The sequence below is a fragment of the Canis lupus genome, chromosome 2 (assembly GCF_048164855.1).
Source record: "Canis lupus baileyi chromosome 2, mCanLup2.hap1, whole genome shotgun sequence".
NCBI classification, from domain to species: Eukaryota; Metazoa; Chordata; class Mammalia; order Carnivora; family Canidae; genus Canis; species Canis lupus.
Window position 1 is genome coordinate 32,926,005 of NC_132839.1, and position 22,754 is coordinate 32,948,758.

General features: G+C 41.7%; 1 long non-coding RNA gene across 1 annotated transcript in view; it reads left to right on the forward strand.

Annotated features, from left to right (window-relative positions):
• Nucleotides 1–22,420, forward strand: part of LOC140615224 (uncharacterized) — a 37,987-nt gene extending 15,567 nt beyond the window's left edge. The window contains exons 3-5 of the long non-coding RNA XR_012016018.1: nt 17,372–17,594; nt 18,912–19,041; nt 22,110–22,420. This is a non-coding gene — a long non-coding RNA (uncharacterized lncRNA). The remainder of the gene's footprint in view (nt 1–17,371; nt 17,595–18,911; nt 19,042–22,109) is intronic.
• The last annotated feature ends 334 nt before the right edge of the window (nt 22,421–22,754 follow it).

Genomic DNA, 22,754 nt, shown 5'->3' on the forward strand with positions numbered 1-22,754 from the left:
TTGCCCTGTGAAACATTGACATTTTCACAATATTAATTCTGTCAATCCATGAGCATGGAATATTTTTCCATCTCTTTGTGTCTTCCCCAATTTCTTTCAGAAGTCTTCTATAGTTTTTAGGGTATAGATCCTTTAGCTCTTTGGTGAGGTTTATTCCTAGGTATCTTTTGCTTTTGGGTGCAATTGTCAATGGGATTGACTCCTTAATTTCTCTTTCTTCAGTCTCATTGTTAGTGTATAGAAATGCCATTGATTTCTGGGCATCGATTTTGTATCCTGCCACACTACCAAATTGCTGTATGAGTTCTAGCAATCTTGGGGTGGAGGCTTTTGGGTTTTCTACGTAGAGTATCATGTCATCAGCGAAGAGGGAGAGTATGACTTCTTCTTTGCCAATTTGAATGCCTTTAATGTCTCTTTGTTGTCTGATTGCTGAGGCTAGGACTTCCAGTACTATGCTGAATTACAGTGGTAAGAGTAGACATCCCTGTCTTGTTCCTGATCTTAGGGGAAAGGCTCCCAGTGCTTCCCCATTGAGAATGATATTTGCTGTGGGCTTTTCGTAGATGGCTTTTAAGATGTTGAGGAATGTTCCCTCTATCCCTACACTCTGAAGAGTTTTGATCAGGAATGGATGCTGAATTTTGTCAAATGCTTTCTCTGCATCTAATGAGAGGATCATATGGTTCTTGGTTTTTCTCTTGCTGATATGATGAATCACATTGATTGTTTTACGAGTGTTGAACCAGCCTTGTGTCCCGGGAATAAATCCTACTTGGTCATGGTGAATAATTTTCTTAATGTGTTGTTGGATCCTATTGGCTAGTATCTTGTTGAGAATTTTTGCATCCATATTCATCAGGGATATTGGTCTGTAATTCTCCTTTTTGGTGGGGCATTTGTCTGGTTTTGGAATTAAGGTGATGCTGGCTTCATAGAACGAATTTGGAAGTGCTCCATCTCTTCCTATCTTTCCAAACAGCTTTAGTAGTATAGGTATGATTTCTTCTTTAAACGTTTGATAGAATTCCCCTGGGAAGCCATCTGGCCCTGGACTCTTGTGTCTTGGGAGATTTTTGATGACTGCTTCAATTTCCTCCCTGGTTATTGGCCTGTTCAGGTTTTCTATTTCTTCCTGTTCCAGTTTTGGTAGTTTGTGGCTTTCCAGCAATGCGTCCATTTCTTCTAGATTGCCTAATTTATTGGCGTATAGCTGTTCATAATATGTGTTTAAAATCGTTTGTATTTCCTTGGTGTTGGTAGTGATCTCTCCTTTCTCATTCATGATTTTATTAATTCGAGTCTCCTCTCTCTTCTTTTTAATAAGGTTGGCTAAGGTTTATTTATCTCATTAATTCTTTCAAAGAACCAACTCCTGGTTCTGTTGATCTGTTCCACAGTTCTTCTGGTCTCGATTTCGTTGAGTTCTGCTCGAATTTTAATTAACTCTCTTCTTCTGCTGGGCGTGGGGTCCATCTACTGTTTTTTCTCTAGCTACTTTATGTGTAGGGTTAGCTTTTGTATCTGAGTTCTTTCCAGTTTTTGAATGGATGATTGTATTGTGATGTATTTCCCCCTCAGGACTGCTTTTGCTGCATCCCAAAGATTTTGAACGGTTGTGTCTTCATTCTCATTAGTTTCCATGAATCTTTTTAATTTTTCCTTAATTTCCTGGTTGACCCTGTCATCTTTTATCAGGATGATCCTTAACCTCCACGTGTTTGAGGTCCTTCCAAACTTCTTGTTGTGATTTAGTTCTAATTTAAAGGCATTATGGTCTGAGAATATGCAGGGGACGATCCCAATCTTTTGGTAACTGTTCAGACCCGATTTGTGACCCAGTATGTGGTCTATTCTGGAGAAAGTTCCATGTGAACTTGAGAAGAATGTGTATTCAGTTGAGTCAGGATGAAAAGTTCTGTAGATATCTGTGAAATCCGTCTGGTCCAGTGCATCATGTAAAGCTCCTGTTTCTTTGGAGATGTTGTGCTTAGAAGACCTATCGAGGGTAGAAAGAGCTAGATTGAAGTCACCAAGTATATGTGTAATATTATCTAAGTATTTCTTCACTTTGGTTATTAATTGGTTTAAATATTTGTCAGCTCCCACAGTCAAGGCATATATATTGAGGATTGTTAATCCTCTTGTTGGATAGATCCTTTAAGTATGAGATAGTGTCCCTCTTCATCTCTCACTACAGTCTTCGGGGTAAATTTTAGTTTATCTGATATAAGGATGGCTACCCCTGCTTTCTTTTGAGGACCATTTGAATGGTAAATTGTTCTCCAACCTTTTATTTTCAGGCTGTAGGTGTCCTTCTGTGTAAAATGAGTCTCTTGTAGACAGCAAATAGATGGGTCCTGCTTTTTTATCCAGTCTGAAACCCTGCACCTTTTGATGGGGTCATTAAGCCCATTCACGTTCAGAGTTACTATCGAAAGATATGAGTTTAGTGTCATCATGATATCTATTCAGTCCTTGTTTTTGTGGATTGTTGCACTGAACTTCTTCTTAAAGGGGAATTTTAAGAATCTCCCTTAAAATTTCTTGCAGATCTGGTTTGGTTGTCACATATTGTTTCAGTTCCTGCCTATCTTGGAAGCTCTTTTTCTCTCCTTCTATTCTGAATGAGAGCCTTGCTGGATAAAGAATTCTTGGCTGCATGTTCTTCTCATTTAGGATCCTGAATCTATCCTGCCAGCCCTTTCTGGCCTGCCAGGTCTCTGTGGAGGGGTCTGCTGTTAATCTAATAGTTCTCCCCATAAACGTTAGAGGTTTCTTGTCTCTGCTGCTTTAAGGACCTTCTCTTTATCTTTGGGATTTGCAACCTTCACTATTAAATATCGAGATGTTGAGCGGTTTTTATTGATTTTAGGTGGGGGGGATCTCTCTATTTCCTGGATCTGAATTCCTGGTTCCCTCTCCAGATTAGGAAAGTTTTCAGCTATGATTTGTTCAAATACATATTCTGGACCTCTGTCCCTTTCGGCGCCCTTGGGAACCCCAATGAAACGTAAATTTTTCTTTCTGAGGCTGTCATTAATTCCCTTAATCTATCCTCATGATGTTTTGTCTTTTTTTTCCTCAGTTTCCCTCTTTGCCATCAACTTGTCTCGTATGTCACTTAGTCATTCTTCCACCTTGTTAACCCTTGTCTTTAGGACGTCTAGTTTGGATTGCATCTCATTTAATTGATTTTTAATTTCTTCCTGGTTAGATTAAATTCTGCAGTCATGAAGTCTCTTGAGTCCTTTATGCTTTTTTCCAGAGCCACCAGTAGCTTTATAATATTGCTTCTGAATTGGCTTTCTGACCTTGACCTGTAATCCAAATTTTGTAACTCTGTGGGAGAGAGGACTGTCTCTGATTCTTTCTTTTGAGGTGAAGTTTTCCTTCTAGTCATTTTGCTCAGTGCACAGTGGCCAAAAACAAGTTGTATTCGGAAAAGAGAAAAAGAGAGAAAAGAAAGAAGAAAGGAACGTAAAAGAAAAGAAAAAAAAAAGAAGGAAAAAATGGTGGAAGAGAAGAAAAACTGGTGGGGGAAGCCAACAGAAATAATAAAAAAAAAAAACAAGGGGAAGTATCCTCTGTATCTGTATACTATAAATCCCTCAACTACCCCTGGAACTTTCCAGTGCTTCTTGGTCAGTAATTTGTTTTTCCACTGTCTGTCTAGCTGGTCTTCTAGGGGAGGGGCTTGCTGTGCTGATTTTCAGGTGTTAGCACTTGGGGGAGCTGCTCAGCCCCCTGCTTGGTGTAGGGCCCAGTGAAAGTTGTTTTACCCTGTTTATCCTTTGAGGCCCCAGGAGGTACAGCAACAGTGGTAGCGGCCAGCTCTCCAGCCCTGAATTCAGGTCCCGCAGTAACTACCACAGCTTCCATTCTGCAGGGGCCTGGATGCTCCAGGGATGGGTGCCGCTGATCTGCTCAGCTTGGGGCCGCCTGGCGGCAGGAGTGTCCTTGCTTTCCTGTGCCCTCCTGGCTTCTGCCTGTCCCGGGGGGACTCCGGATCCTGGGCTGTGTCCCCGGCGCCCTGGGCTCCGGGGCTTGTGCTGTTGGATTTGCGCTCCCGGCTGCGCAGCCCCCTCTGCGCGGAGCTTCTGCAGGAGCCGCCCACGAGCTGCTCCCGGGCCGTCGTGTGTGCTGCAGCCCTTTAGGGAGCTCGGCCGCGGGGTGTGGCGCTCTCCCCCGCGGCGCAGGTGTCTGTTAGTGTCCCAGGGAGCCTGAGGGCATCCCTGCCCTGCTGGGGTCCTGCTCTAACTCCCTGCGAGTGCCTTTCTACCCGGGAAGATTGGTGAAGCTCCTGCTTCTCCAGGACGAGGCTTTCCTTTCCTGTGGACACTCGCCCCAGTTTTAGCCCAGCTCCTCGCGGGGCCCCTCTCCCTTGGATGCCTTTTGTTTCTTTATTTCTCCCCCCCATCCCCATCTTCCTACCTTGATAGAAGTGCGAACTCTTCTCTCTGTAGCATTCCCACTGTTCTTTATTTCTCAAGCCGAATTCTTAGGTTTTCAGGATGATTTGAAAGTTATCTAGGTAACTTGGTGGGGACAGGTGACTTGGGGACCCTGCTCTTCTGCCATCTTGCCCCGCCTCTAATTGGAAGATCTTCTTGACAATTAATGTCCTGCAAGCACATCTGTATAGAAGCTTTTAAGGCTCCAGATAGAAGGCAAAGGACCAGTAATATGACCAGTAATATGACTACTACTACTATGAAAGCAAACAAACAAACAAAGAAAGAACAAGTTAAGATTCCAGAAAAACTCCTCAAACTGAGGAACCCCATTTGTCCAACCCAGACCAAGAGAACAAATCTTGGAAGCCATGAGAATCAACCTGAAAGCCAGACAGGTTCTCCTCATGACACCTCACTTCCTGTTCTGCCCTATGTTTTTATTGGTCCAAGCATATAAGGTGCTAGCAATGACACACATGACACTACTCCCACCCGTTAAGAAATCTAGGGCAATGTGACTGTCCGTCACTTTTCATGCCAATAGGATTTGACAGAATTTTTATTCCATATAAGACATACATTGTATCATCAGTAACATGCGACCAGGTACCAAAATTGGAGATCTCTGTTATACAGGCTTTCTGATTTGTGCAATCTCCACCCATGGGAACATTTTTCTAAACTTTGGCATAATGAGTAATTCCTCTGAGTACCATGCCTGAACTAACAAAAGTGTTCCTATTTGGGAACTCACATAGGTTGGAAATTCCAGCCTTGGTGATTCACTTCATTGGATGAAATCCACATTTCCCCGAGGGATTTACCAGGAGCTTCAGTGATGGATGGCATATCCAGCAGTCAGAGAGATAGGGAGTCATGGCACCTGTTTGGCTATGTTCTGACCTAAGAATGATTATAATTTGTATAAAAAGTGTAATAAGAAGAAAAGGGGTGAAAGGGGTCATTCTGGATGAAGGGCCACAAGGGGTCTGTGGAAAGTGAGAAGAATTATTTTTACTGAGAGGATAGAAAATGAGAAAGATTCAGATGAGAATCTTGGCCCATTATCTTTGGTGGAAGTTGCCCACTATCTATCATTATTTGCCTGTTTTAAAAGTCTTGGATCAACTGCCTTTTCCTAAGACTAGCTGCTTCCAAAAGATCTCTGAGGAGGCTATTTGAGAACCTTCTTATTTTGTCCAATTATGAATTAAAAAATAACTTAAGGTTTAACTTCCTAGAGTTTCTTTTCTTTGCTTTTGTATCAGTCTTTTAAAGCTCTTTATTATTTCATATTTCTATTTCTTTATATTTTTATTGGAGTTTGGTTTGCCAACATATAGCATCACACCTAGTGCTCATCCCTCAAATGCTCCCCTCAGCGCCCATCACTCAGTCACCCCAACCCCTGCCCATCTCCCTTTCCACCACCCCTTGTTCGTTTACCAGAGTTAGGAGTCTCTCATGTTCTGTCATCCTCACTGATATTTCCCACTCATTTCTCTCCTTTCCCCTTTATTACGACCCAGCAATTGCACTCCAAAGATATAGTTGCATTCCTTTGTTTTTAAAAATACCCAATAAGTTCCCTTTCAGTGATGTGTCAGGGCCGTTTTTCACATTTGTCTCTTCCTTCAGAAACATCTCCTGTTGAAGAGCAGGAAGAAGCAGCCAGGACTATTTGTAGAACATTTGCCTTAATTTCTTGTTGAAAACATGGGTAATATCCTAAGAGTTCTTTAAGATGTTACCATCTGGGCAGCCCGGGTGGCTTAGTGGGTTAGCGCCACCTGCAGCCCAGGGCGTTATCCTGGAGACCCGGGATCGAGTTCCATGTCAGGCTCCCTGCATGGAGCCTGCTTCTCCCTCTGCCTGTGTCTCTGCCTCTCTCTCTCTCTCTCTCTCTCTCTCTCTCTCCATGTCTTTCATGAATAAATAAATTAAAAAATTAAAAGAAAAAGATGTTACCATCTCTGCATGTAGTAAGGTAGTGCCCTGTAGTCTGGGTGATGAAAGTCCTAGACTTACGGATCTTCCAGCTCCTAATTTACAGTGAAAGAACCAGCATGTACCAAAGGGAATGGACTGGATATTCATCCTTGCTAGTGTCTATTTGCACCAAGGGAACTCACAGGATTCTGAAAGTTTTACCTATTTTAATGGATGGATGAAAATAATTTCCCCTCTTTAAATAGGTTATATGGTAAATGATGAAATTACTTAGGAAAACAGTAATTTTCTTTGAATCTATATATTTATTTCTTCAATGTTTGGAAGCAAGTACTTGGATCCTTATTTACTTTTTTTTAATGTGGAAGAATTGGAAGATCGTGCACTTATTGTAAACAGAGGATTAACAGGGACACCTCGGTGGCTCAGTGGTTGAGCATCTGCCTTTGGCTCAGTTCACGATCATGGTGTCCCACATCAGGCTCCTTACAGGGACCCGGCACCCCTCCTTTGCCTATGTCTCTGCGTCTCTCTCTCTCTCACATATACATAAATAAAATCTTAAAAAATGAAAAGAACTGAATTACAAGGTAACTTTAAATTAAGTCTTGATTAGGCACAGAGGAAAACCAAAGTGGCCTTGGGTGAACTCCTAGGCAATGATCGCCCTGGAATACCATTGTACTGTCCTGGAGAGAGGGAAATGGATTAACCCTCTGATCTCGGCACACTGAGAAAGGAGACCAAAAATCCAGTATAGTACAGCAAGTACCTTTGGAAGAATTGATAACATTTCAGCATTTGGGCGAAGTCCTACCAGGAAGAAGAAAAAATAATTTTGTTGATGACCCTGAGGTCTTGAACAAATCAATATTTTCCTTTATTTGGTGACTTTTCTGGCAGTACAGGGATACTACTAGCACTAGTGGAGGGTATATGAAGTCATTTGAATAAAAGGCTTTTATTTATAAGTATGACCCTTTTTCCCACCTCAAAAGATATTGGGGAAGCTTAGGTAATTGTCTTGTTGGCTCCCACTTATCATTACTAGTTTGTGCTTTGTGCTCTGATTCTTTTACCTATGTCAATAGGATTTGTTGCCTGGGAATGTCAAGTGCACAATCAAAATCCTTGTGGAAGGTATGTGTTCCCTCCAATGGAGGAGGCAAAAATCATATCCAGAGCAGATATATCTGTTATGAATAGACACATGGGACCTCAAGGCATTGTCCTTGTGGTGTACATTCAATATTACAATTAAATTTGCAAAGTCTCTCCCAAGTAAAACTGCTAGGCTGGAATCACATAGAAGCAAAATAGTGTTTTCAGTTAAGGGGTCACAGGTTGAGGTTAAGGGTGGGGACTCATGGAAAATCTGTAGGCTATTTGATACCTACAGCACATAGGATATGTCTCCTCCAAGAATGAGCAGGAGCAACACGGATAGCATTTCAGTAACAACTAGGACCACCAGGTTGTACCAGGAATTGATGATAATGACCATGTCTAATTCATGATAATTCATCTTAAATCCATGATCCTACAGAGGAATCTTAGTGCTTCCTATTTCCTTGCAACACCTTCATTTCTTTAAACTGGAGGATTTTTCTAGGTCTTGATATTCTTTTGCCAAAAAGATTTACCTTTTCTGCAGTGTTGATTCTGTTTACACTGTTTACAGATGTCCTGGGTGCTTCAATTAGGGGGTGGTCCACCAAGGTGTGACACCTGCTGGCCCTCCCACTGCTCCTTTTGTCTCCTTTTAGTATTAAAGCCCTTTGCAGGGCATCCCAGCTGGCTCAGCGGTTTAGAACTGCCTCAGTCCAGGGCGTGATCCTGGGGACCCAGGATTGAGTCCCACGTCGGGCTCCCTGCATGGAGCCTGCTTCTCCCTTTGCTTCTATCTCTTCCTCTCTCTCTGTGTGTCTCATGAGTGAATAAATAAATAAATAATTTTTTTAAAAAGCCCTTTGGAAAAGATCTACCAGTTTGTTATGTTCCACGTAAGAGCTTCATTTCCATTTTTATATATGTTTATGAGTGAAGTCTCCAGTTTTGGGTTCAGCTTGGTTGACTGCAGGAGATGAAAGAATTACTATTCCAACAGCACTTCTTTCAACCTATGAATGAAATGGAAAGTCATATCCTAGTCTGCCTGGATCTTTTAATTGCCTGATTATTTAATTAGTTTGCTTTGTATTTATTTCTTTTTAATGACTGTATGATGGTACTGCCTTTCTTTACGGTAGTGCATTTTCAGGATATCTCCATGTGGAAATAAAAAAAGGTAGTTTTATATTCTAATGGTGGAGTTTATAACCCATTCTTACCCCTTCCTCTATGTCGTCTTCTTCCTTTATATAAGATTCTAATTTTGTTTTAGGAAAGCAATGTGGTCACCTAAAATACCGACCAACACATGAGTACATTTACTAAGTGCTGGGGTTAATTTAGTCTTTAGATGATGGCAAGAGTGAATAATTTGCTTGGATTTTCCCTCTGCTTAAAGATGTCCCAATATGAGTGGGCACATCTATTCCTAATTGTGTGTGGTTCCAATTCAGGACTGGATCCCAGAACCTGAGTTGACGTACTGAGATAGAGTCATATGCTTAATTTCCTGAGACACCCAAGCCTCCAGGAAGGGTCCTAAGCAAAGTAATTGGACTTAGTATCCTGCCACAGTAGGGTCTACAGAAGGATGAGAAGACTGTAGCGACTGGATCTGGGGGAGCAAGGATGGAGCAGGAAAGGGCCCACTCAGATCTAGTGCAGCCCATACTCACAGCCTGGCAGGCCTTATCCCCAGCTGCTCACACAGTCACTGAGACCCAGTCAGTGGAACCTTGTGTGGCTTAGATTTCATCCATTAAGCCACCCAATATATAGCCCAAGTGAGCACTTTTCTAGTTAATTCACAGTAAGTGCTCATCAAGAGTTGGTCAATTGAAGGAAATCAAACTGCAGGTAGAGCTGCCATTTGACAGTTGCTTTGGAATGTCATGGATTCTGAGTCAGGCTGGGAGATGGGCAGACCACTCACTGGTCACTGAGGGTGGTCAGCTGTTCCCTGGGAGAACTCTAAGTGAAACAGCTGGTAGTGTGAATCCTGGGTTAGAAGGCCACAGTTGGGCTTCTCAGGCTGTTCTAAGAGGCTTTACTTGGGGAAGTGCATTGTGGCTGGGTTCAGGGTGGGAGGTGGGAGGCTGAGTTAGGATTTTCACTTTTCTCCTTTGGCAGGGACCTCTTCGAGGGTATGGAATATCCCCTGTAGTGAACCTAGTGCAGGAGGATTTGAGGAAGATACTGACAGAGCTCCAGGTTCAGGTGTATTTGTCCTGAACTCGGGTGCCTTAGGGACATCTCAGATGTTATGAGAACCTTCTCCAAACCGAAACAACTCCATTCTTATTCTGGACCCAACACACTCATCAGTTTGGTAACTCTTGATAAGTCATCAACATCATGCTGTCAATGAATGTTTTGTTCCATCATTCTCTGTTGTGTCACATAAAGAAGGATTTGAGAGCTCGTCATCTTCATGACTTTAGGCCCCGTCTTTGGAAATATAATCCCAGTGACATTCAGAAATATAATACAACTTGTTTAATCAAGGGCTCTATTTTGTCAAAAGGACTTCCAGAGCACATTTAATGTCCTATCACCAACATTTCCTCATCTGTCCTTTCCCCTAGAGACTGTTTGGCATTTTCCTTCATTGTCTTTGGCTATTTAGGTTTCAAATGTACGTTTCATCATGCAGTATTTGTCTTACAGCTCCTAGCTCATTTTGCTTAACACAATGACTTGCAGGGCCATCCATGTTTTCAACAATGTTACCATTTCCTTCCTCTGAAGGTGAGAGAATATGCCATTTCCTGGGTAGACTCAATTTTCTTTATCCATCTGATCAGAGTAGACATGAATTTTTTTCTATAAACTTGCCTGTTGTGATTAGTGCAGAACATGCATAGATATCTCTCTGAAGTTCAGATTTCAATCTTTGAGATATGTTTCCCAAGGTAATGCTGCTGTATATTGTATTTTTAAAAATTTTTTGAGAGACTTCCGTATTGTTTGTTATACTGACTGCATCATTTTACATTCTCTCTTGAATCTTTTAAGTATACAGCAATTCCATGTCCTATTTAAAGTTCCAGTGAATCAGAACCCCTGAATCAGGTTGCTCTTCTAGACAAACGATTAGGAATGGAATCAAAATTTTGAACTCCGAAAAAGTTATCAGTCACTCTGTATGGTCTTCCGAGAGTAGGATATTAACATATCAGTGTATTTCATTGCATTTCGCAGTCTATGTTCAAGAGCCTCTAAGACTAATACATAGCAAGGGTTGTAAATCTGTGAGCCTCCTGAAGTGAGCCAGAAATTTCCATCTAGTGAAGGAAAAAATGACATCATATAAATGGCTCAATTGAAGGTACCATGGAAATTCATTCATGGATTTAAATATAACTATTCTAGGGACTCCTGGTTGACTCAGTCATGTAAGTATCAACTTATTTTTTTCTTGGAGTTCAATTTGGCAACATATAGCATAACACCAATTTCTCATCCCATCAGGTGCCTCCCTCAGTGCCCGTCACCCAGTCACGGCCCCGCCCACCTCCATTTCCACCACCCATTGTTCGTTTCCCCAAGTTAGGAGTCTCTCATGTTCTGTCTCTCTTTCTGATGTTTCCCACTCATTTTTCTCCTTTCCCCTTTATTCCCTTTCACTATTTTTTATATTCCCCAAATGAATGAGACCATATAATGTTTGTGCTTCTCTGATTGACTTGTTTCACTCAGCATATATACAGTATCATGTCATCTGCGAGGAGGGAGAATTTAACTTCTTCTTTGACAATTTGAATGCCTTTTATTTTGTTATGTTGTCTGATTGCTGAGGCTAGGACTTCTACTACTATATTGGACAGCACTTGTGAGCCTGGACATCCCTGTCTTCAGTTCCTGATCTTAGGGAAAAGGCTCCCAAGGTTTACACATTGAGAATGATATTTGCTGTGGCCTTTTTGTAGATAGCTTTTAAGATGCTGAGGAATGTTCCCTCTACCACTACAATCTGAAGAGTTTAGATCAGGAATGGATGCTGTATTTTGTCCAAAGCTTTCTCTGCATCTATTGAGAGGATCAATATGTTTATTGTTTGTTCTCTTGGTGATATGATTAATCTCATGGATTGCTTTACGAGTGTTGAACCATCCTTGCATTCTGGGGATAAATCCCACTTCGTCATGGTGAATAATCTTCTTAATGTATTGTTGGATCCTATTGGCTAGTATCTTGTTGAGAATTTTTGCATTCATGTTCATCAGGGATATTGGTCTATAATTCTCTTTTTTTTTGTGGGATCTTTGGTTTAGGAATTAAGGTGATGCTGGCCTCATAGAACAAGTTTGGAAGTATTCCATCTCTTTGTATCTTTCTGAACAGCTTTAGTAGAATAGGTATGGTTTCTTCTTTAAACGTTTGATAGAATTCCCCTGGGAAGCCATCTGGCCCTGGACTCTTGTGTCTTGGGAGGTTTATGATGACTGCTTCAATTTCCTCCCTGGTTATTGGCCTCTTCAGGTTTTCTATTTCTTCCTATTCCAGTTTTGGTAGTTTGTGTTTTCCAGAAATGCATCCATTTTCTCGAGATTACCTAATTTATTGGCATATAGCTTTTCATAATATGTTTTAAAATCGTTTGTATTTCCTTGGTGTTGGTAGTGATCTCTCCTTTCTCATTCATGATTTTATTAATTTGAGTCTTCTCTCTCTTCTTTTTAATAAGGCTGGCTAATGGTTGATCTATCTTATTAATTCTTTCAAAGAACCAACTCCTGGTTCTGTTGATCTGTTCCACAGTTCTTCTGGTCTCGATTTCGCTGAGTTCTGCTCAAATTTTAATTAACTCTCTTCTTCTGCTGGGTGTAGGGTCCATCTGCTGTTTTTTCTCTAGCTCCTTTATGTGTAGGGTTAGCTTTTGTATCTGAGTTCTTTCCAGTTTCTGAATGGATGCTTGTATTGCGATGTATTTCCCCCTTAGGACTGCTTTTTCTGCATCCCAAAGATTTTGAACGGTTGTGTCTTCATTCTCGTTAGTTTCCATGAATCTTTTAAATTCTTCCTTAATTTCCTGGTTGACCCTTTCATCTTTTAGCAGGATGGTCCTTAACCTCCACGTGTTTGAGGTCCTTCCAAACTTCTTGTTGTGATTTAGTTCTAATTTCAAGGCATTATGGTCTGAGAATATGCAGGGGACGATCCTAATCTTTTGGTATCTGTTCAGACCCGATTTGTGACCCAGTATGTGGTCTATTCTGGAGAAAGTTCCATGTGCACTTGAGAAGAATGTGTATTCAGTTGAGTTTGGATGAAAAGTTCTGTAGATATCTGTGAAAACCATCTGGTCCAGTGTATCATTTAAAGCTCTCATTTCTTTGGAGATGTTGTGCTTAGAAGACCTATTGAGGGTAGAAAGCGCTAGATTGAAGTCACCAAGATTAAGTGTATTATTATCTAAGTATGTCTTAACTTTGGTTATTAATTGGTTTAAATATTTGGCAGCTCCCATATTCGGGGCATATATATTGAGGATTGTTAATCCTCTTGTTGGATAGATCCTTTAAGTATGAGATAGTATCCCTCTTCATCTCTCACTACAGTCTTCGGGGTAAATTTTAGTTTATCTGATATAAGGATGGCCACCCCTGCTTTCTTTTGAGGGCCATTTGAATGGTAAATTGTTCTCCAACCTTTTATTTTCAGAATGTAGGTGTCCTTCTGTGTAAAATGAGTCTCTTGTAGACAGCAAATAGATGGGTCCTGCTTTTATATCCAGTCTGAAACCCTGCGCCTTTTGATGGGGTCATTAAGCCCGTTCACATTCAGAGTTACTATTGAGAGATATGAGTTTAGTGTCATCATGATATCTATTCAGTCCTTGTTTTTGTGGATTGTTCCACTGGACTTCTTCTTAAAGGGGAATTTTAAGAGTCCCGCTTAAAATTTCTTGCAGAGCTGGTTTGGAGGTCACATATTCTTTCAGTTCCTGCCTGTCTTGGAAGCTCTTTATCTCTCCTTCCGTTCTGAATGAGAGCCTTGCTGGATAAAGTATTCTTGGTTGCATGTTCTTCTCATTTAGGACCCTGAATACATCCTGCCAGCCCTTTCTGGCCTGCCAGGTCTCTGTGGAGAGGTCTGCTGTTACCCTAATATTCCTCCCCATAAAAGTCAGGGATTTCTTTTCTCTTGCTGCTTTACGGATCTTCTCTTTATCTTTGGAATTTGCAAGCTTCACTATTAAATGTCGAGGTGTTGGACGGTTTTTGTTCATTTTAGGGGGCGATCTCTCTATTTCCTGGATCTGAATGCCTGTTTCCCTTCCCAGATTAGGAAAGTTTTCAGCTAGGATTTGTTGAAGTACATATTCTGGCCCTCTGTCCCTTTCGGTGCCCTTGGGAACCCCAATTAAACGTAGGTTTTTCTTCCTCAGGCTGTCGTTTATTTCCCTTAATCTGTCTTCATGGTCTTTTAATTGTCTATTTTTTCCTCAGTTTCCCTCTTTGCCATGAACTTTTCTTCTATGTCACTCACTCGTTCTTCCACCTCGTTAACCCTCATCATTAGGACTTCTAGTTTGGATTGCATCTCATTCAATTGATTTCTAATTTCTGCCTGATTGGATCTAAATTCTGCAGTCATGAAGTCTATTGAGTCCTTTATGCTCTTTTCTAGAGCCACCAGTAGCTGTATAATAGTGCTTCTGAATTGGCTTTCTGACATTGAATTGTAATCCAAATTTTGGAACTGTATGGGAGAGAGGACTGTTTCTGATTCTTTCTTTTGAGGTGAGGTTTTCCTTCTAGTCATTTTGCTCAGTGCAGAGTGGCCAAAAACAAGTTGTATTGGGAAAAGGAGAAAAAGAGAGGAGAGAAAGATGGAAAGAAAAGAGAAAAAGAAAAAAGGAAGAAAAAAAGGAAAAAAGAGAAGAAAAAGAGAAAGAGAAAGAAAAAGAAAGAGAAAAAAAGGGTGGGGGAAGCAATCAGAAATAAAAACAAAAAACAAAAAACCACGGGGGAGTATCTTCTGTTTCTGTATACTTTAAGTCCCTTGACTTCCCCCTGGAACTTGTCCGTCCTGCTGGTCTTCTGGGGGAGGGGCCTGTTGTGCTGATTTTCAGGTGTTAGCACTTGGGGAGCTGCTCTGTCCCCTGCCTGGTGCAGGGCTCAGTGGGGGTTGTTTACCCCGTGAGGCCCCAGGAGGAACAACCCCAGTGGCTATGGCAGCTCTGGAAACCTGGATTCAGCCCCCGCAGTAACTCCGGAGCTCTCCGTCTGCAGGGCCTGGAGGCTCCGGGGTGGGGCCGCTGATCTGCTCAGCTGGGGCAGGAGCGTCCTTGCTGTCGTGGGCCCTCCCGGCCTCTGCCTGTCCCGGGGGGAGGCCGGATCATGGCCTGTGTCCCGGCGCCCTGTGCTCCCGGCCTGCACTGTTGGATTCACGCTCCCGGCCCTGCAGCCCCCTCTGCGGAGCCGCCGCCCGAGCCCCTCCAAGCTGCTCCGGGTCCGCCTTGCGCACTGCAGCCCTTCAGGGAGCTTGGTGCACTCTCCCCCGGGCGCAGGTGTCTGTTAGTGTCCCAGGGAGCCTGAGGGCATCCCTGCCCTCCTGGGTCCTGTTCTAACTCCCTGCGGGTGCCTTTCCACCCAGGAAGATTGGTGCAGCTCCTGCTTCTCCGGGATGGGGCTCTCCTGTCCTGGGGGCACTCGCCCCGGCCTTAGCCCAGCTCCTCGCGGGGCCCCTCCCCCTTGGAGGCCTTTTGTTTCTTTATTTCTTTTTTCCCCGTCTTCCTACCTTGATAGAAGCGCGAACTCTTCCCACTGTAGCATTCCAGCTGTTCTCTCTTTAAATCTCAGGCTGAATTCGTAGATTTTCAGGATGATTTGAAGGTTATCTAGGTAATTTGGTGGGGACAGGTGACTTGGGGACCCTTCTCTTCTGCCACCTTGCCCCTCCTCCCCGGAGAGAAAATCTTAAGCAGGCTCCAGGCACAGCACGTTGCTGTTGCTGGCTTGAACTAAGATCCTGAGGTCATGATCTGTGGAAAAATCCAGAGTCAGAAGCTTAACCGACTGAGACACAGAGGCTCCTTAAGAGCGCAATCACTCTGTTACAAAATAGTATTTCCATGTATGGGTTGAATTGAAGTTTCTCTTTCATTCGTTTATAGAGGGACAGCCTAGTTGTCTCTAGTTTGTATGATCCTAAATAAAGCTGAATTTATTTGAAAAACAAACTTGAATTTCTTGGGAAAAGACAGGTTTCATGGACTAATCATCTGAATCAGTTTGGATTAGACCCATTAGAAAACAAATTTCAAATGGATTTAAGATGGTGGGGTAGAGGTCCTCATGTCAGCTAGTCCCCTAAATTTAGCTACATAACTTTCAAGCCATCCTAAACACCAGTGAATTCAAGCTGAAATCTAAACAAGAATGGCTGACTCTATAAATAAAAAGTGAAAAAACTATGCACAGTGGAGTGTGGAGAAATAAAATGGAATGGATTTATCAGAGGATAATGGGCAGAGTGGGGGTGGGAGCACGTGTAAGCCAGCTTCAGGAAAGTGAAAGAGCCTTGAAATTCAAAATCTGGACCTTTAGAAATCTGCTCCTCAAGAGACTTTCCTCCCTAAAATGGGCTCATTGGTGAAATGGTGCAGAACCACAAGTAAGTTAGTGGGATCTCTATATTCCCGGAGGCCAGAAAGTACCCATGTGCCTGAGCCAGCAGAGTTCCCAAGTATTGGTTCAAGAAAATGAATTTAAATCAGCAAGCCTGGGAGAATGTTTAAGTTGTGGAGCCACCAACCAAGGTCACCGGCTGGGCCAGATGACCGTGGTCCATGTTGGGCCCATACAGGGGACTGGAATACATCCTCCCCATTCATCTGGGAGACGCAGAGTGGGTGACCATTGGAGAAGTTGAATCTTCTCCTTGCAGGGGGGCAGCAACCACAAAAAGGGACAAACCTCCACTTCCTCCAGGAAGAGGGGATGAAAGCAAAAGCAGCAAAGACTCTGCCTGAGGAAACCTAAACTTTGCATATTTCGGTGTCTCCCCCCCCCCATGTCTACGAGGGGGTAATTGGAGTAGGCAGGCAATTTGGCATCTCCAGATTTGTCAATCATCGCATCACTCATCTCTGGGGCTGGAGATCGATGTGTGGTCTTTTTTCCTCTCACCCCCAAAAGAGGCATGAAAGGTTCTAGGGAACAAAATGCTCATAGAGCAAACAGCTTACAGTGAGACTGGCTCCCTGACAAGGTCGGTGAAGCTACCCAGGCAGAGACACCTGAGAATATGTGCAGCAGGCTATTCCAGGGACAATCACCTGGAAGAACAGGTGACCTGCACATTTCCTGACCAACAGAACTGGAACTTCCACAACTGGGGGAACATAGCATAGCTATTCAAGGTTTTTCTTTTATGATTCATTTTTCTTTCAAGATAAAATTGTACTCTATTTTTTCATATATTCCCAATTCACCTAATTTCTTATTTAATCAACTCTTCTTTTTGAAATCTTTCCTTTTTAACTTTTATATTTTAATGACATAATTTAATATCACTTGTGAAATGGAGAGCATAGGAAAAGACATTTCTCCAAAGAGGACCTACTTGTGGCCAAAAGGCACGTGATAGAATGCTCCACATCACTTGTGAACAGGAAAATACAAATCAAACCCACAATGAGATACCAAATTACAGTGGTGAGAATGGCTAAATTTAACAACTACTGTTGGCGAGGATTTGGAGAAAAGGGTACCCTCTGACACTGACGATGGGAATGAGACGTGGAACAGCCACTCTGGAAAACAGTGTGTAGGGTCCTCAGGAAGCTCAAAATAGAGATTCTGTTACAAAGTGTTTCCTCTCAAATACCACCCTTGTCTCCCCAGATATACTCCCGTCTAGACAGCAGAAGTTGGTTGCTGTGCAGCTGCATTCACTGTGAAAGGACTATGATGTCACACGTTCCCATGGTGATGAGAAATATACCTCTGCCTTTCTTCCCAACTCTACTCTTTGAGCTGAGCAGTTCAAAGTTGATATTGAGTGAGTTCTCAGCTCTCTATCTAGCATCTTTGATGATGGGCAATCTCAATTGTTGCTCCTGCGAAGGTATGTTTATAAGGATCTTCTGAAGATGTCTTTGTTACCAACTGGATAGTTAACTGTTTTTCAAACTATTTTTCTTATTGTTTAATGTTTCCTCTCCCCGAATTGTCATGCGGAGTCGTACCTATGTGTTTTCGTTAGTTCTAGTCCTCCATTTCTATTTTTTGGTTATTCTACCAAACTAGCTGTCTTAATATTGTGCCTCCATTTCGAAAACATGTCTTACTTCCTATTATATCCTGCATCCCTCATGATCACTTGGAAGAACAGGTGACCCACACCCCTCACCTTTGTCACCACAAAGGTCCTCACAGGGGGAAATATGGCCACATCTATTTCCAGGTTTTGGTACTGTCCCAAATTATATACTCAAATTATTCATTTCAGAAATTAAGTGTGAATCCAGAAAGGTTGATATGGAGGATATTTGACATTGTTTTATCAATGGTTTACAATGTCTTCCTTATTGTTTCTCCCAAAATGGGTATGTAGTTCTGTATTTGCGGGGACATGTTGCCACCTTCATCTAAATGGTTGCCCAAAGGTCACCCTGTGAATATGAGTGTCTATGTTTCAATTAATGTCACAAACACACATTACTTTTTACACTTTGGGCATTTTCCAAAGTTACACTTTTTATAGATACTAGCTTTATTCTAACCCTCATCCCATTTCTCCCCATGTAAGGTGTAAGCATGGTGAAAATATGTTATTTTTCTCAACTATGTAACAAATAGCCAGTCTACTTGCATTGAAACATGTATATATAATTAGTTAATTATACCCGATCCCGGGTCTCTATGATCAGGTCCTGGGCTGAAGGCAGGCACTAAACCGCTGAGCCACCCAGGCTGCCCAAGATTTCCTTCCTCTTAACGTGGGATAGTATTTCATTGTAGAGATTAATTTTTTCCTTTTGTTAATCAATAAACATGAAGTCTTTTCCTTTATCTTGGGTGTTGTGAAAGGTGCTGTAGAATATGTGAAGATATCTCTGTGAAATTCAGAATTCAATTATTTTTGATCTATTTGCCAAAACTCAGATTGCTAAATTATATGACAGATCTTTTTAAATATGGGGGGGGGGGGACTCCATGTTGTTTTTCGTCATGCTTTTTCAGTTTATATTCTCTGTTGGCTTCTTTAAGAATACGGCAACTCCAAGGCCTTTCTACAGCCCACTATGACTCAGGTTTCTCTGCAAGTCAATGATGTGTAATGGGGTCAAAAGTTTGAACTCTGATAATGTTATCACTCATTTGGGATGGTCTTCTAACATAAAGATGTCAACAGCTCTTTCTATGGTCATCCATTTCCCAGGATCTACAGTCAGAAACCCAAAACAAAAACTATTTTGAAACCAATTGTGTACACCTGGACTGAAAAGTGGGCGAAAATATTTCAAGTTTGCAGAAAAGAATAATTCATCCATCAAAGGAGTCAATGGAAGGTAACATGAAAATTCATTCATTAAATTGACTCAAGAAATATTGTTCTAGGGGCACCTGGCTGTTTCTGTCAGCTAAGTTTCTGCCTCCTAGTTTCAGCTCTGGTCATGACCTGAAAGTCATCAGATTCACCCATATTCAGCATGGAGCCTGCATAGTACCTTCTTTTCTTTTCCCTCTGCTCCTCTCCTCCTTACACTTTCCCTTTTGCTCTCTATACAATAAAAAAATCAAAGAATCATTATTCAATTTTGCTCAGGGTGCCATACTAAAGACAAATATACTAAGCCATATTCTTTATTTTTCATGTATGAAAATCTTAATTTAAATGGCCAGTCATTAGTTTATACCAAAATAGTAAAATCGCATTGAGAACTCTTATTTGGTCAGATTTAATGGTAGGTGTTGTTAAGCTAACATTTGGACATATTAGTCCATGTTAAATATTAGCAAATAAACCTCTTATGTTTTAATAAATAGAACATATACTGACTTTAGAGTTAGGGGGTGTCACAATGCAGCATATAATATAAAATATCCCTATCACCCTATTCTTTGGGGCACAATTTCGAGAATTATTCACAACTACATCAACGTGAAACATTTATCACAAAGTACAGAGCGATGTAGAGATATTATTATCATTGATGTAGACAACTTATATTAAGGACTGCTCTGCATTAGGGTGTGTTTTGCATATGCATAATATTAGTATCCCACGACCTAGGGATGATGACCTGAGCCAAAGGGAGACACTCAACCAAAGAAACCACTCTGGTGCCCACATTATTATGGCTTTTAAAATCAGGACAAGATAACCCACAAGGTTACATTAGTTTCAGGTGTACCACACTTGATTGAACTTATGGTTATTGAAACTGTGCTCACCCCAAGCATAGATACTATGTGTCCCGATAGAGCACTATTACCATTCCATTGATCATATTCCTTATGCTGTACCTTTCACCCTGTGACTTTTTTAATGAATATGTTGAAGCCTGTCCCCTCCGCTCTTTCTCATAACTATGGCTATTTGTAAATGGTATACATTCAGTATTTAAATCTCTCCCACAATGGATGATTTTAAAGATAACAGATTAGTGAAAAAATGCAGTAGAGTAATAGACTGAATAGAACAGAATATTATGATTGCCTAACATTGAAAACACCTACCAAAAGACGGTTGAAATCAAGTGCAAAACCGTACAAAAGAGATGACAGCATATGTGGATCTACAGAGGCAGAAATGGTTTTGGAAGACATCAAGAAGGTAGCAACATTTAGCTGGGCTTCAAAACAAGCTCTATAAGCGAAGGTAACCTATCTTTGGATTCGCTGTGCACATAAGTTGTATTTTACATTGATTATTTCATGTTACTTAAAGTTGTCATTGCTTTTTTTAAAAAAAGTTTTTATTTATTTGAAAGAGAGAGACAGTGAGACAGCAAGAGAGAGCATGTGCAAGGGTAGGGCAGAGGGAAATGTGGAATCACAACCCCACTGAACAGGGTGCCCAAAAAGGAGATGGATCCCAGGCCTTTGGATCTTGGCCTAAGCTGAAGGTTTTTCCTCATCCAGCAATGATGATGGCCTAGCAGTAGCTTCCTTTATGGTTATTATCCAGCCATTACCATCCAGTCTTCCCCTGTATCCATATAAACACTGATCTCACTAATACCTGAGCACCACAAACAAAGCACTGATAGTTATCCTGTGTACTCCTAGATGTTGCCTAGGCTGTGGTACCAGGTGTTGTCCACCAAAACTCAGTGAATAACTCTCCACCCACTTCTGTGCTAAGTCTGCCCCATTTTGCCTGAATTAGAAATGCTGCTCTCTTGGTTTTCCTCTTTTTGATGTGAATACACATATAATAAGGAACAGTGTATTTTTTGGTGTAAAGACTATTTTGGTGGTGTGTTGGAAGGGGAGGATGTTAACTCTGGGGTAGGGGATATTTACTCAGAAGCACTTTCTCCACCTTGAATTCTGAATTTGGAAATTCTTCTTCAGTCAACTTGAGGGATCAATCCCCCAGAAAAAGCTCATGCTTTCTCCATGGGTGTAATCTGTCTTCATTTGGGGGCCCATGGCATTACTACTGTTGTTCATTTGGAGTTCAATACTCACCAGGAGTACCTATGACAAAGTACACACATGAACCGACCCCCACCTTATCCTCTTATGTGTAACTGCAGATCATCTCAGAAAACATCTAAATCGGTATGTATTCTGGGATCAATCTCTTTCTTGGAAAAATCTCAAATAGTAAGGCAGATAGGGCAACCTTGTTGTACTCAGTCTGGACAGACACCCAGATTCCATGTTCTGAAGCTTGGGGTGTGTGAGATAGGCAGCTTTTCTAGCTAAGAAAACAGGCCCATGTTTCTACAATCCTAGAGAGCCAAAGTATTATCTCTGTGTGGAGTGGGTATGAGTAAAATAGGATTGGGGAGGTGACTTGTTGACTCTATAGAGTGTGTGAGAGTGCGAGTGTATGTGTGTATGAGAAAAAGAAGATCAGGACAGAGGAAAATAAAGACATAGAGACACAGAGAAATGCAGAGATAGGGAGAAGGAGAGTGAAAGAGTGAGGTAGATTCTGCAGCAGATATGTCCCACTGACACCACTCGATGGACTTAGTCAATATTCTCAAAAGAAAAAAAAAACAGAAGAAAAAAACCTCATTACACAGCATATTTTAGAGTCATAAGACCATGGGTGGCCAAACTGTGCATATCAGCCCATTCTGGGTAACCAATTTCTTCATATTCTCCAGTCCTCTATTTATAATGAGCAAGAGTCCCCAAATCACTCTCTAATTTTCATCAAGCTTTAGTATTTGAGAGAAAGAGAGCAGAACAGGGTGAGAGGGGCAGAGAGAGAGAGAGAGAGAGAAACACACCCTTTGCTGAGCAGGGAGCCCCACAGTAGGCTTGATTTCAGGTGCCAGAAGGCTGACCTGAGCTGAAGGCAGACTCTTAAATGACTGAGCAACTCAGGCACCCCTCCCTGAGTTATTCTTGAGTGGCATGAAAATGTACTGATGGGTACTCTGTGTCCTTCTAGATGCATCCTATGATTCTTTGGTCATTACACTCTTCCAGAAGATCAGAGTGGAAGTGAAATTAATTTTGTCAAGGCGAGCTTGAGGATCTTTAACCGAGGAACGAATGTCACTTTCTTGGTTTCTTTCCACACAAATTCCAATGAAAATCAGACAGTGTCCATTTGGGATGATATACATAATCTTCCAGCTTGGAAGAGTGTGGAGTGGTTGCCTCTTGTCAAGCATTACCTTATTTGAGAAGATGTTTATGTTGGCGACACCAAAGCTGGAAATAAACAGCATGATGGGGTAAATTACCTCAGCAACAGTTTCTCATGATTGGTTCAGGTTTGTTCAGGAACCAGTCTCTTCCTCTCTTTAGTCAGGAGAACCAATGTGATTCTGGGTTCTCACTGGAATTAGGATCACAGATGTAGAGAAAAAAAAAACAAAAAAAATGGTGTGAAAAATCACAGATGATGACAAAGCATGAGAGACTCCTACCATGGGAAACAAATAGGGGGTTGTGGAAGGGGAGTTGGGCGGGAGGATGGGGTGACTGGGTGATGCACAGAGAGGGGCACTTGGGATGAGTGCTGGGTGTTATATGTTGGCAAATCAAACTCCAATTAAAAAAATATACAAAAAAGAAACCACCGGAAAAC